Genomic DNA, 13,192 nt, shown 5'->3' on the forward strand with positions numbered 1-13,192 from the left:
TTCTACGTAGATCATCAAGCCCTGCTATATCTTGTGAACGAACCGATCATCCAAGGACGGATAAGCAAATGGTTACTATTGTTACAGGAGTTTACATTTAAAATTGTGATATGGCCTAGGAAAAGCCATGTAAGTGTGGATCATTTATCAAGGATCAAATCAGGAGAACCGCCGGAGGGAGTCAACAATAACTTTCCTGATGCACAACTATTCCACATTGTTGTACAACCATCCTGGCACGTGAGTATCGGGGAATATCTTTCGACGGGGCAATTTCCTTGAGAAATACTGCCAAGCAAGAAAAGGAAGTTGTTGCTGAGAAGTCGAATGTTCCAATTGATCAACGGGTTGCTGTATAAGATGAGACCCGACCAGATTTTACAACAATGTGTTTTAGAGTAAGAAATACCAAAGGTATTGAAGGAAGCACATGAAGGACCCGCAAGAGGACATATGGGGCCAAATACAACTGCACGGAAGATACTTCTGGTAGGGTTATGGTGGTCAATTGTGCACAACAATGCCAGGGAGTGGGTCATTGCATGCGATACATGTCAAAGGGTCGGGAAGCCACTCAAGAGGGATTTCATCCTCTGAACCCTTCACACATGCAAGAACTATTTGAACGTTCGCAATTGAACTTTGTCAAACCCCTCGAGGTGAGCAAAACCTAGAGATGCAGGTACACTATTGTTGCAACGAAGTACCTTACCAAGTGGGTAGAGGCGCAAACCCTACCAGACAACTTTGTAGTGAGCACAAAGAGATTCGTCTATGAGCAAATCATCACAAGGTACGAGATCCCAATACAGTTGACAAAGCGACCATGGGGGAAATTTTGTCAATCACGTCATCTGGCTACTAACCACAAAATTCAAAATATACCATTCCGTATCGAGCCCGTACTATCCTAGAGCAAACGGAAAAGCGGAAGCCATAAACAAAATCTTGGTTGCAATAATCTACAAGTCTTGCGCAGTTGAAGGTGAGGATTGGGAGGAAACGTTGCTATCAACATTATGGGCATACCGTACCTCATCCAAAGTCACCATAGAACACACTCCGTTCTAGCTGATGTATGGCCAGGAAGCCGTAGTACCAACAGAGTTTATGGTACCAAGTTTGCGAGTAGCGATTGAAAACAAGTTGGGAGGAATGGAAAGTATCAAGGAAAGATTGTACAACTTGAACAAACTTGACGAACACCTATTACAAGCACCATGGGCCACCGAAGTTTCACAATGCAGATGCAAGGTATGGCACAACAAGCACTTAAAACTCAATAGGTCAACTAGTATTGAAGTACAACAAATGTAATGAAATCAAACCTGAAAAATTTAAGGTGAAGTGAGTCGGGCCAGTCAAGATTCGAGAAGTAGGCGATAACGGAGCAATAAAACTATGGACGTTGGATGGGAAGGAGGTAACGAATGCAGTAAATGGGTCGAAATTAAAAATCTACCATGAAAGAAATAAGGTGTCAGAAGAGGAGACTCCCCGGACGAACAACTCAGACCCAATATAAAAATATAATAATAAGTAGTAATATATATAAGATAAATAAATACAATTAGTTATAATAAATATGTGCAAAATGAGAGCAAGACGGAGAAGATTATGTAAAAGATTATAGTAACAGAGCAAGGATAAGAATACGGTACGGCCAAGCAAAGACACCACCCGAGACAGAAAGACCATGCACTGTACGGTAGAAAAGAGGAAGGGCGAAAAATATGTGAACTCACTGTACGGCCTCACTTACAAGTTAGGAAGAACACCGTACGATTTGCAAAAGAGAGAAGGCATGTAATGTACGGTCATACGGACATAAGGTAAACAAAGCCAAGGTCACCGTATGGTCAAAGCAGAGGCCACAAGTGACACCATATGACATCATACAGCCAGAGCAAAAGACTGTGAGGAGATACCATACACAAGTGATACCATACGGCACCATATGACTAGAGCAGAAGATTGTGAGAAGATACCATACGGTTTGAAAGTTGAACAACATATGCAATATATCTACGGCCTGAAACAAAACAAAGATGGAACACTGTATGGTCTGGAGAAAGAAAGAAGTGCAAGAAAACAAAACCGTTGGACACATAGGGAAAACATAAAAAGAATAGCACCATATGGTCTTGAGAAAGGAGCGTAGCTAAACAAGGTCGTCGTATACTGTACGGCTAACCATGACACACGGCCTCGAAGACAATAGGTAAGGAACATTACCATACAGCTTGAGAGAGAGAACAAGCAAGGGTCGTACGGCTAGAACAAATAAGAAAATAAGAAAGGGGTTATGTTGTACAGTTATAAATTCTACTACAAGCAAATTTCCAAATGTCGTACAGTATTCTAGTTCTACAATTGCCATACAACTTAGTTGTAGGTGCACAATAGCATTAAAGGAGAAGGCGCATACTTGAGGAGCAGGAGACAACGTACAACAACAAAAAAACAATGAGGTTAACCCTAGGAACTGTATGAATGATAGCAAAGCTTTCCGAAAAGTTGTACAAAGTTGTATAGAGACATTTCGAAAGTGTGGTAACAGTTCCAACCATTTTCAAAAAAATCGTTTTTGGCAAAACAAAAGGAAGGACAATCATGGAGAGTGCAAGGAAGAGAACTTGGAAGAAAAAATTAGAAGAAAATTCAGCCAGTAGCACAATGAACAAGAACATACAGGCTCTACCATCGAGAGTGGTATTGCAAGAAGTAAAGGCAAAAAGAAAGCAAGGGCACAAGTACAACCAGCTGCAACAATGCACCTCACACCCCAAAATGTGATGTTCGAGGGTTTTAACAGGTTGGAGTGTAGGAAATAGTGGCAGGAGACCCCGAATGACTATTTTGTTAAGGAAAGCATACAGAGGGCATAGGTGGAATAGGTGTTGCAGATGCCACTATTCTGCATTCGTGACTTCAAGGATTTTCTCTGCACCATGCTAGAAGCCTACGATCGATTTTCACAAACAAGTTCATTTCCGTATCTGGGACAGAACCTCGTGATATCTTTTAGAGCAGCAGATTTCACAAGGGTGTTCAGCATACCAAGTCATGCATAGGGAGGGAGAAAAATTAAAAACAATCCAAAGAAACTAAGTCGAGAAGTGAAGGCTTAACTAGTAGAACTAGTATGTGGTAACTACCTCAGGCAAAAAGCAAAGCCGTAATGGATACTTCGAAGGGAAGAGGATTGAAGAAATCCAATGTATAGCAAGGACACTGGCATAGTCTGATGGACCTAGTGAAAAGTAGACTCATTGGATCGAGTAGGGCATCAGATCTCTCATTTCTGCAGGTGCCCATGATGAACGACATCGTGAATGATAGAGTATATGAATTGACATCTTTATTGGTTGAGCACATGAATGAGTTCATGACACTACAACACAAAACATTATATATGTCACACTATGCCATCGGTCTATTTCTCGACGCCACAGCACAAATGATACCTAATGATAGACTGGAGATCAAGCCAGGTTTGATAGAACCAAGAGAGCCTCTAATCATGCAGTAGAAGCACCTTGATACTCCAGGAGGGCAGAAGGTCATTGGACAGAAGAGGCTACGACAAGAGGTAGAGAGCTCAAAGCATGGGAACACTGATAGTGGGAGGCAGGACACATCCTTCGAAGACACTGATGACTCAGAGGAGGTGGAGGAGGAGGATGAGGACGTCGAGGTTATCACAACACCACCACTATTATTTCTGAGGTCTCTTGCAGCTACATCTCACTATCACCTAGTCCCAGCAGGCATTCACATTCTAGGATTTGGATAGTTTAGGCAGCCTGTGGTTATGACCACAATCACCATAGCAGCTAGACCAGTAGCACAACCATCAGCCCAACTAGCATTAGCACCTCCGGAGGTTGTTGAGCCTTCAATCAACCAAGAGGCTTTGCCAGCTACAATCATAGTTCTACCAAAGATAGAGGCTGAGACACATACAACCGCGGCTACACCCAACAACGAAGTAGAGACAAAGGAGGGAGTAATGGAGGTACCTGTGCAGGAGGGTCTTGAGAGTTCAAGGACACCATAGGTTAGACTAGGCGTAGTGGTGACGATAGACGATGCATTATTGACCAGTGAGGATGCTTCAGCCGAGGACTTAAGTGAGTAGGAGCTAAGTTGGTATTTGGGTAGGAGGTTCAACATCAAACCGGTAGTGCCGACATTTGTCACTATCTCACCCATGAGAAAGGTACCTGAGGTGATAGATTCCCCAGCCCCAACAGAGAGTCGTCCTACAGTGGAGCCACCACCACCCCCACCTCCAACAGGGACCACGACTAAGAGGAAGTTGGAAGCAGTAGAGACAACAATGGCCATAGAGCCCACCATGCCATATGACCCTTCACCATCTATAGAGGAGAATATCAAGACATACTTAGCAGATGTACTGACTCGAGGTAGACAAGTAGTAGTCTCGGCACAGAGATGCACCTTAGAGTCGGTAATACAGGAATAAGAGCACGTCTTGGCATTTATGAGGGTTGGTTGTCCAGCGGTGTTCTTTGTATGTTTCAAGGCGAGAGGATGGTCGAGCATAGAGACCCGAGAGATGCGGAAGGAGTGGAATACTCAGGAGCCTGTGGTGGAGAACAGAATTGAGTAGCTCAGGCAAGGGTCAGTACAGGTGTATCAGGAGGCATACTATGACTTGAACAGGAGTGAGGCGAATCAGGTAGTAGCATTAAGGGCTCGGGAGGAGACAACTACCAAACTGACATCAGTAGAAGCAAGTTTGGCCACCCAGCAGGCAGGTTGGGAGGAGTGGGCAACACTTATTGCTGAGAAGGCAGCAATTCTATCTCGATTGGGGGATGCAAAGAAAGAATCGGATACAAAGGAAGTGGAGCTCCGAAGGATAGCCAACATGATGAAGAGAGCACTAGAACTCCTGATGTAAGTCAAACTGAATTCGGATGCTTGGACACAGCAGGTACATGAGTTGCAGGCACAATGGGCATCTACCACACCAGCTGGATCAAGGATGCAACTGTCTACTTCGTAGTTTATTTTAAGTCTTGATGTATTTAGTAAATGAAGTTGTCTCTTTTTTGTCGTCCGGAGACTACTTTTCTTTTGGGGGGGATGATGTCGGTAAAAACTATATTATAGCCAACATGTTGAGTTAGTATCTAAAAGGTTGTGTGATGGTTGAGTCACCCCTTCAAGAAGTATATGCACATCGTCCGAATGGATTTATGGATCATCATCATTGTAATTGGAATTGCATATGTGATTATATGAATGAAGTATTTGTTTTGTGTTACATTCTAATCTATTAATGCGATAAGTATTTCTTTACCCTGTACGGTAAATACTAAGTTCTAAGAGTAAACAAGTGAACATCCTTCCTTTGGCTAAGCCAGCATTGTTGAGGCAACTGATAGGGAGGTAAAACTTGCAGTCACCCAATGTATTGTTCATGTTGTGAGGATAACAGCACCACATAATCATTACAACAAGGAGGTTATAGAGGAGATATTCCAACTAATGATGGAAAGTTTTCAAGGATTTGTAATATTAATAATTCATCGCTTGGGAAGACAGTCAGCATTTTAGAAACAGTTGCAAAACTTCATGATTGTCTCATTATGTTGGATCTCGCTTGTAAAGATTTAATTCATGATATGATCCATCAAATTTTTATTTCTATTAAAAGGAATCACACAAAATGTATTATCTTTCATGCAGTTGATTGTGTCTTTGATCATTGAAGAGAGTGATGTTGATTCACAAAACTTCTTGTGTACCATATTGGCTGATTTGAAACAAACACATGTCACTTTTGTTGATGCTTGTAGTTTGATTAACAATGTCATCAAACAATGTGAGCAAAAACTGAAATCACTCTTAATGAGGTCCACAATTGAGAGAGGGAGAAAAAAAGAATTGTTTCAGCTCATAGAGAAGGATGAAAAAGATAAAACTCAGTCATATGGGCAGCTTAACACAGATAAAGCTGATAGTATTATGGGGGACCATGAGGTTGAAAAAGACACACTTATGGATCAGCCACCTGGAAATTTGATGGAGCCTCCATGCATTATGACTTCATGTCCATTGGATGATGATTATAGGATTGATGGAGCAACTTTTGGATCAACTTCTTGTGTAGCAGCGATGGAGGGTAGGCATGAGGATATTTATTCTTATGATGATAATGTTGATGTTTCATAGCTTCAGTTGGATAAATTTATTATATATGTGTTCTTTATATTTGAGATATAAAGTTATTGTTATATGAGAAATTTATATATAGAAAATTAAAGTAGTTATTATATTAAATTTTAATTATCTAATGAATGTATCGACATGTCCTATGAAGAGACATGTCTATTCATGGCCTATTCTTTATACATAAATCAAAGAGGATATTGCATTTCGAACACACATACCCAAAAGGCAATGTAACTACATTTGCAGGGAGCTTCTAAAAATTTAACATGGTATCAGACCTAGGTCACTGCAAATGAGAAACTATTAATAATGGAATGTGTTGATTCGGTGGCTGATTAAATCTAATTGGATAAAGCATGATTTAAGGAATTAAGATGGATTGGGCTTTAATTACATTACAAATGACAATGATGGATCAGGCTTTGAATAATCATATGTTTGTGCAATGGCTGCTGATGTTAGGATCAGACAGAGATACTTGTTTGCTAATATCGCTGGATAGATCTGTGCCCACAAAGGATCGTGCCCAAATGTCTTTGTGAGCTGATAGGGTTAGATGGACCAAAGCTCAAGTGCTTGTTGTGTGGGAGCAATACAAACGTTTCAAATTCGACTATTATAATAAAATTAGACGTCCATTATTGCAATTCATTTTATTTCACTATCGCATATAAGTAAATCTAATTTCATGTTGTCTTTGGAACTGGAAATATTATTGAAGTAGTTTTGTCTTAGCATCGAACTACTTAATTGTGAGACTCGGAAGATCAAACATTTTATATGATTGATATGAATCACTATGTTGACCGATCAAATGAAAATGGATCGAATTGTGGGTGATTGTTATGTGTCCCTGTGAGAATGAAGTGGAGATGGGCATTACAAATGCCACAAGTTGGAAAGTGGAAATCGAGGGAGATGCCTGAGTTGACAACAATAGATGAAGGTTTAACACACGGTGCCCAAATCCCTTAGTTATTGTGATTGAATCAGGTATCAATAAAGGATGTGGAAGATAAGTAGTGTATGTGCTTGGATCAAGAGGAAGTTGTGTGAAGTAATTTTAACACCCCACACATTGTAAAGAAATGCAGAATGATAAAGGTCGTAGGCCCTCAATTTCTAAATGTTGAGCCTCTGAAAGAAATAATAGTTTCCTAAGAGTAAAGTTCAAGTTTGTGAATTACTCTGCATCACAGCACACGCCCGATCTTGTCAGTCATTTGGTTTGACTGTCTACGAGGGTTTGTAGTCATAATCCATGGCGTAAGTAGATCACACATTTTCTATTGCAGATGAAGAATTGTGGAGGCCTATAAAGGAGATTTTTTCAGCTTTGTCTCTACTCGTCATCAGTCCATTCAGCATGATAATGAGTTTCTTTATGATGTATAATAAGATCAAGTGCAACAGTGATCACGAGATTGATAATATCTTGTAGTTTGACTATCCGTTGACCATTAAGGGTTGGAAGGGACATATAATAAATATATGTTTAAGAGTATAACAAATATGTTTGAAGGTTGATTATTTTGACAAAGTCAGATTTAATGCCATTGACAGCATGGTCTTGTGTGTTAGTTTTGATCCATAACTGAACTTCTCAATTGGGATTTTAGTGCTCTGTCCACGTAAGCACATAAGGTAGGGTCTACGCAATTGAGCTACGGATACCTTATCCTAACTAAAAGATGTTAGCCCAAATTCTATATTGTTAGAAGATGCTAAAGGAGATGAGGGTTTTGTTAATAACTAATAAAATTGTTAAGTTATAAACGTATAATAGATAGCAAATATGAAATAATTTACTATGATGTTAAATATGTCCATTGAGATAAATTTATGTAGGCATATGTGATTATAATATATCTATGGATATATAATATGCTTATGAAAATAAATTATGATAAATATATTGATAACTATTTCAAATATTGGAATGGAATTTATTCATCATGCTCTTATAACATTATTGAGAATAATTATAATATGTGATTTTCATTATTATAAGAGCTATGTGCCTTGATCTTTTCCTCCAAGAATGTTATTGCAAGAAGAGGAAGATTGAGATTTAGAGGGAGCCTGGCATTTCGTTAGAGGCAATCTTGAAAGAGAGGGAGCAAATAGAGGATATGATTCAGTCAACCTTTGGTGATCTCAGTCAGATTGATTAAGAGAGAGTAAACCATGTTGAGATGGATTCTCTAGTGATCAATAAATTGTAGAAGTCAACAGGACTGTGATGCATGACTATACCTCGTGACTGTGTGATTTTAATGAGCCTACCCTCTATGTACATCATAAGGAAGTGACGCTTTTCAAATGATGTCACTTGTATTTGCAAAAGTTACTGTAAGGTGATGATCTTTCAATAACTTGTATTATGAGATCAAACAAATTGAGTATATGGTAAATGTCTTGCATCTCAACATTGTAACATACCCTACTAATTCTGCCTTGAATTTTTCAGTTTTTGACTCAACAACATTTTGTCAAACAGTTGGTGTGCAAAGTCTGATTTGAAATTTCTGAGTTCTTGTTCAGATGTTAAAATGCTTCTCTACCAAACAAATGACAACATGATATAAAGAATAGCAAGGACAAATATCTTAGCACTTGAACACTACTACAAATATGCAATGTAAAGAGTTCTTATGGACTGATCATGAATGTCACATACACTTATCCTCTATTCAAGATATACAAACTTCATATAGCTGTGTACAAAAAGTGACTGAATTTATAATGCAATGACTGTTACACAGTGACTGAGTATGCAAACCCCTTTACAATTATGACACCTATACATTCACCTAACTATTATAATCGGGTGTAGAAGAACTTGGAAATGATACAATTGCTGTTGATCGAAATTTGATGATGAATGTCTAGTTTAGCAACCCCCGAACTGTCCTTGGTGCAGGTCCGTATTCTGTCCAGGAGCAGGCTGTACAGTACGGCACTGTATGGAAAAAAAATATATTAATTTTTGCTGCAACAATGGCTGCCAAAAATGACCTGTTCTGAAATGCCCAGGCTCTAGCAATGCAACAAAGTCGGAAGCATGTGATTTGGACTAGGAATGATGGATTTATGACCTCCAATGTGCTTCCAGGCAGACTTGTGAATTCACCAGTTTGGTACCAAATTTGCAAATGAATGTTGTCCTCAAAACAATGCTGACCAGGCGCTACCCCAAACCATTTCAATGAATCTCAAGACCATTTGTTTCAATGGCGTCAAGATTTCCAGCTTGAAGGGATTTCGTCCTTCAAACTATTGAGAAATAACCTCTAGAATATTATCCAATTTCTTTGATATTTCCAAGTCTAAGCACCCGAAAGAGAGCTATCCTCTTTCTTTTAATCCTTCCTCACTAGAACTGTGCTTCCGTTTTGCCAATGTGGGATATTAGTTTTTCCCTTTTACAAAAGCCCATGTATGTACTCTAAAGGGAGATCTTGATTTTTAATAAAGTGACTTTATGAAACATTATAATATTTAATTTAAATAGTCACTTTATTGTTATAACTTCAAACATTAAAATAATATACCAAATAAACTCGGAATCCCACATATAATAGCTCATCGGAAAGCGCTCAACAAAATGCATCACATCCTATCACTGAAAATTGAAGGTACTGCATCCCCGTTGGCTTACTAAAAAATAGTAAGTCTTTGTGAAAACCCAACAAACGAACTCCATCTGGCATGTAACTAAATTTGTCTAGGCCAAATAACCTCAGGATTCCTTTTGAAGTCCTAGTTAGCCCTCGGGACCATAAAAAAAAGTGGACTAACGACAACATACATCCAAACTCGCTAAGTGGGGGACATTACAAACATTCTAGAAGGCCATTACTCAAATAGTATTTGGTGAATATCATCGATATTCTAGGAGACCAATATTCATGATATCAAATGCAATATCAAATGGTGGAAATCTTCTAGGATATTAAATGAAATATCCTTAAAATTGTTATTTGTAATATCACGTTGAAGTAATATTTATTCTTATGTGGTTATCCTTCTAAGCGAAGAGGGAGTGTTAATGTTTGATAGCTTGAGTCGGATAAACCTATTATATATGTGTTCTTTATATTTGAGATATAAGGTTATTGTTATATAACAAATATGTGTGTGTGTGTGTGTAATTAAAGTACTTATTATATTGATTATCTGATAAATGAATAGACATGTCTATTCATGGCCTATTCTCTACATATAAATCAAAGAGGATGTTGCATTTCGAACACATATACCCAAAAGGCATTGTAACTACATTTGCAGCGATCTTCTGAAAATTTAATAGATAATACTTTCAGTCAGCATAATACTGATTGGATAAAGCATAGTAACTCATTTTTTGAGATGGATGTTGATTAGGCAGTGGAGAATCCACTATTTGAGTTTGGATGGAACACGTTTTTATCAAGATTCACAAATTGATATTTATTTCAGCCAGAAGATGACTGATTTATTATATTTGACAGAGGAGCATAATAATGCTGATTACAAATCAGGCTTGGATAGTAACCTAGCTAACAGTATGGCCAAGGAGCCCATAGGGAGAAAGGAGAGTGTTGTTGGGAATTCATTGATTGATTCTTCTCCTCATTTTTCTAGTGCCTGCAATTACATTACCATCATAGATGTTGAGCATGAATAAAGCACTTGGTTTGTTACACCTTTTTTCATGAAGGAGGAAGCCATATCTAGTTTGCTTCTTCAGTATGGATACATGTTAGAGGAGCAGTGTTGTGGCAGCCAGATATTTTGGACATTTTACTGTCTTTTAATATGAAGTGATGGGAAGGTGGATGGCCTTTTTGTGTGTGAGATCCCGGAGGATCAATCACATGGACAGATATTTCAAGGAGCTGGTTGGCATAATGTTGAGTTACCACCATCATTTGACTGTAGTGCTTGTGATCTTAGTTGGAGTAAGGTTCTTAGTTGGATTGAGCATCTTCTAATGTATGATAGCAACACTGGGCATGTTGATTTGATAGATTATGGACATGGAGTTATCCAAGATCCTGTTATTAGTATGACTGGTGCATTGTGGTGGATAATTGATGAGCATATTCACAATTCGAGACATGTTAATTGTATAAGAGTTATGCAGTGGCTTGGTGGAGCAGCTTCCTTCATATTGATATGGGACCCCAGTATTAGATTGTCGACTCATGATAGGGCAAGCAATCTCGAGTAGGGAGGACTTGTAATGCCCCTTTTTGGGACATTAGGAATTCAGAACTCAAATTGATATAATAGTAATTTGGCTTAAGGGAGCTTAATGCAAAGTTATGAAATGGGTCAAATTAATCTTATAAAGTGGTTTAAAGGTGACAAAGAAAGAAAAGATGAAAGGACAGGAAAAGGGAAGGGAACTGAAGGGTCACTGTTTTGAGCATAAAGAGCAAAGCTTCATTCATTTGAGCATGCTTGGATATTGATTTGATTTGAAATCTCTCTTGGAGAAAAGAAGCCTAAGCTTCTATTCAGGATCTAAGGACGCAAACCCTTAGGTTCTTCTTGGGTGGATTGGACGTAGCCCTGATTCATCAGTAGTGATGAATTCGTGACAAAGTTCACAGTTGCATTTCAAGTTCATTTGTGATTATCCAATCTGACTGTTATCACTGTTTATACAATTGGATTATTATTGTATTGTTGGTTTATAATGCAATAACGAATTCTAGAGCATTTACTAGTTATTTGCTAGTTATTATTCTATCAAAACTTGTTTATGATTCTGCAATTCATTTGAGGAATAAGAAAATATCCGGATAGGATATTACAGAAACATGGTCTTTGTAAATCTATTTAAGGAGCTTCCATCTCCTTTGTTTAATGCAACTACAAAAACATCAATTTACCATAACATGGTATCAGAGCGAGTCAATGGGATGTCATAAAATTTGGCAATTTTTTTAAGAAAATTTCTAGCCTCTTTTGATCTAGAATTTTTCCAGAAGTTTGTTTTTTGATTTTTTAAACTAAAATCGTTAGAAGTATTTTATGAAATTTGTGGTTTGTCTTTGAAGAATTTTTCCCAAAATCACAAACCTGGTTGAAAGTTATGATTGCCTGATTTCTTGGTTTAGGTGAAAGTCTCTGATTTTCGAAAGTTGCATGCATATACATGAAAGTTTCATGTTCTTACATGTTGCTTGGATGTGCATTTTGTTACTTGCATGTGTTGTTTTATCATGCGAAGTCTCATGTTTTGCTGATGAAAGTTTCTCTTGTGGGTTTTCATTATTTTTTCCCTTAATTATTTGATGGGTTTTCATAAATTTTTTCCTCAATTTTTTTTTTTTGTAATTTGCAAAGTTGCGCAGGATTCTTTTGTGGATTTATAATTTTTTCCTCAAAAGTTATTTGTTGGATTTTACCATTTTCCCTCAAAAAAAATGTTTTGTATTATCTAATCTATGTCTTGAATTCTATTTGGTTTTGATTGATTTTTCACCTCAAAAATTATGTTGGGTTTTCAGGGAAGAGCAACTCCATTATAGGTTTGTGATGAATTCACTTTAGAAGTTTTGTTGTTTCTAGAAGGGTTAGTGGCAAACTCAACTCAATGGCAGAGTTACTGAGAGGCTCTTATCTTTTCTTGCAAAGCTTTCTAAAGAAGGGGGCTCCTTTCTTTTTTGGATGGACTTTGGCTTCTTGGTCATTAACATTTTGCAGATCCAAGGAGGGTCTCAGCAGCAGCAAAATCTTTTGAAGAATTTGTGACCAAAAGACAACAATTAGACAAATGACCATTAAGGGAGGGTATTAGAAAATTATAATGTTTCTTTAATGGTCATCTTGATCTTTAGTTTATTAGGTCAATTTTATTTCTATCTTTAGTTCACGATTGTTTCTTATAGAGACATCGTCTGTGCAAATCTATATAAGGACCTTTCATCTCCTTCATTAAATACAACAACATCAATTTACCATAACAATAAAATGGATCGAATGAGAAACA

At 37.9% G+C, this 13,192-nt stretch overlaps 1 protein-coding gene across 1 annotated transcript in view; it reads right to left on the reverse strand.

The window, feature by feature from the left end:
• SCY2 (SecY protein transport family protein) overlaps positions 1 to 13,192 on the reverse strand; it is a 220,143-nt gene that overhangs the window by 130,595 nt on the left and 76,356 nt on the right. The window lies entirely within an intron of this gene.

This window comes from Cupressus sempervirens, chromosome 3 (assembly GCF_028749045.1).
Source record: "Cupressus sempervirens isolate cs-2001-9-10 chromosome 3, ASM2874904v1, whole genome shotgun sequence".
Taxonomy (NCBI): Eukaryota; Viridiplantae; Streptophyta; class Pinopsida; order Cupressales; family Cupressaceae; genus Cupressus; species Cupressus sempervirens.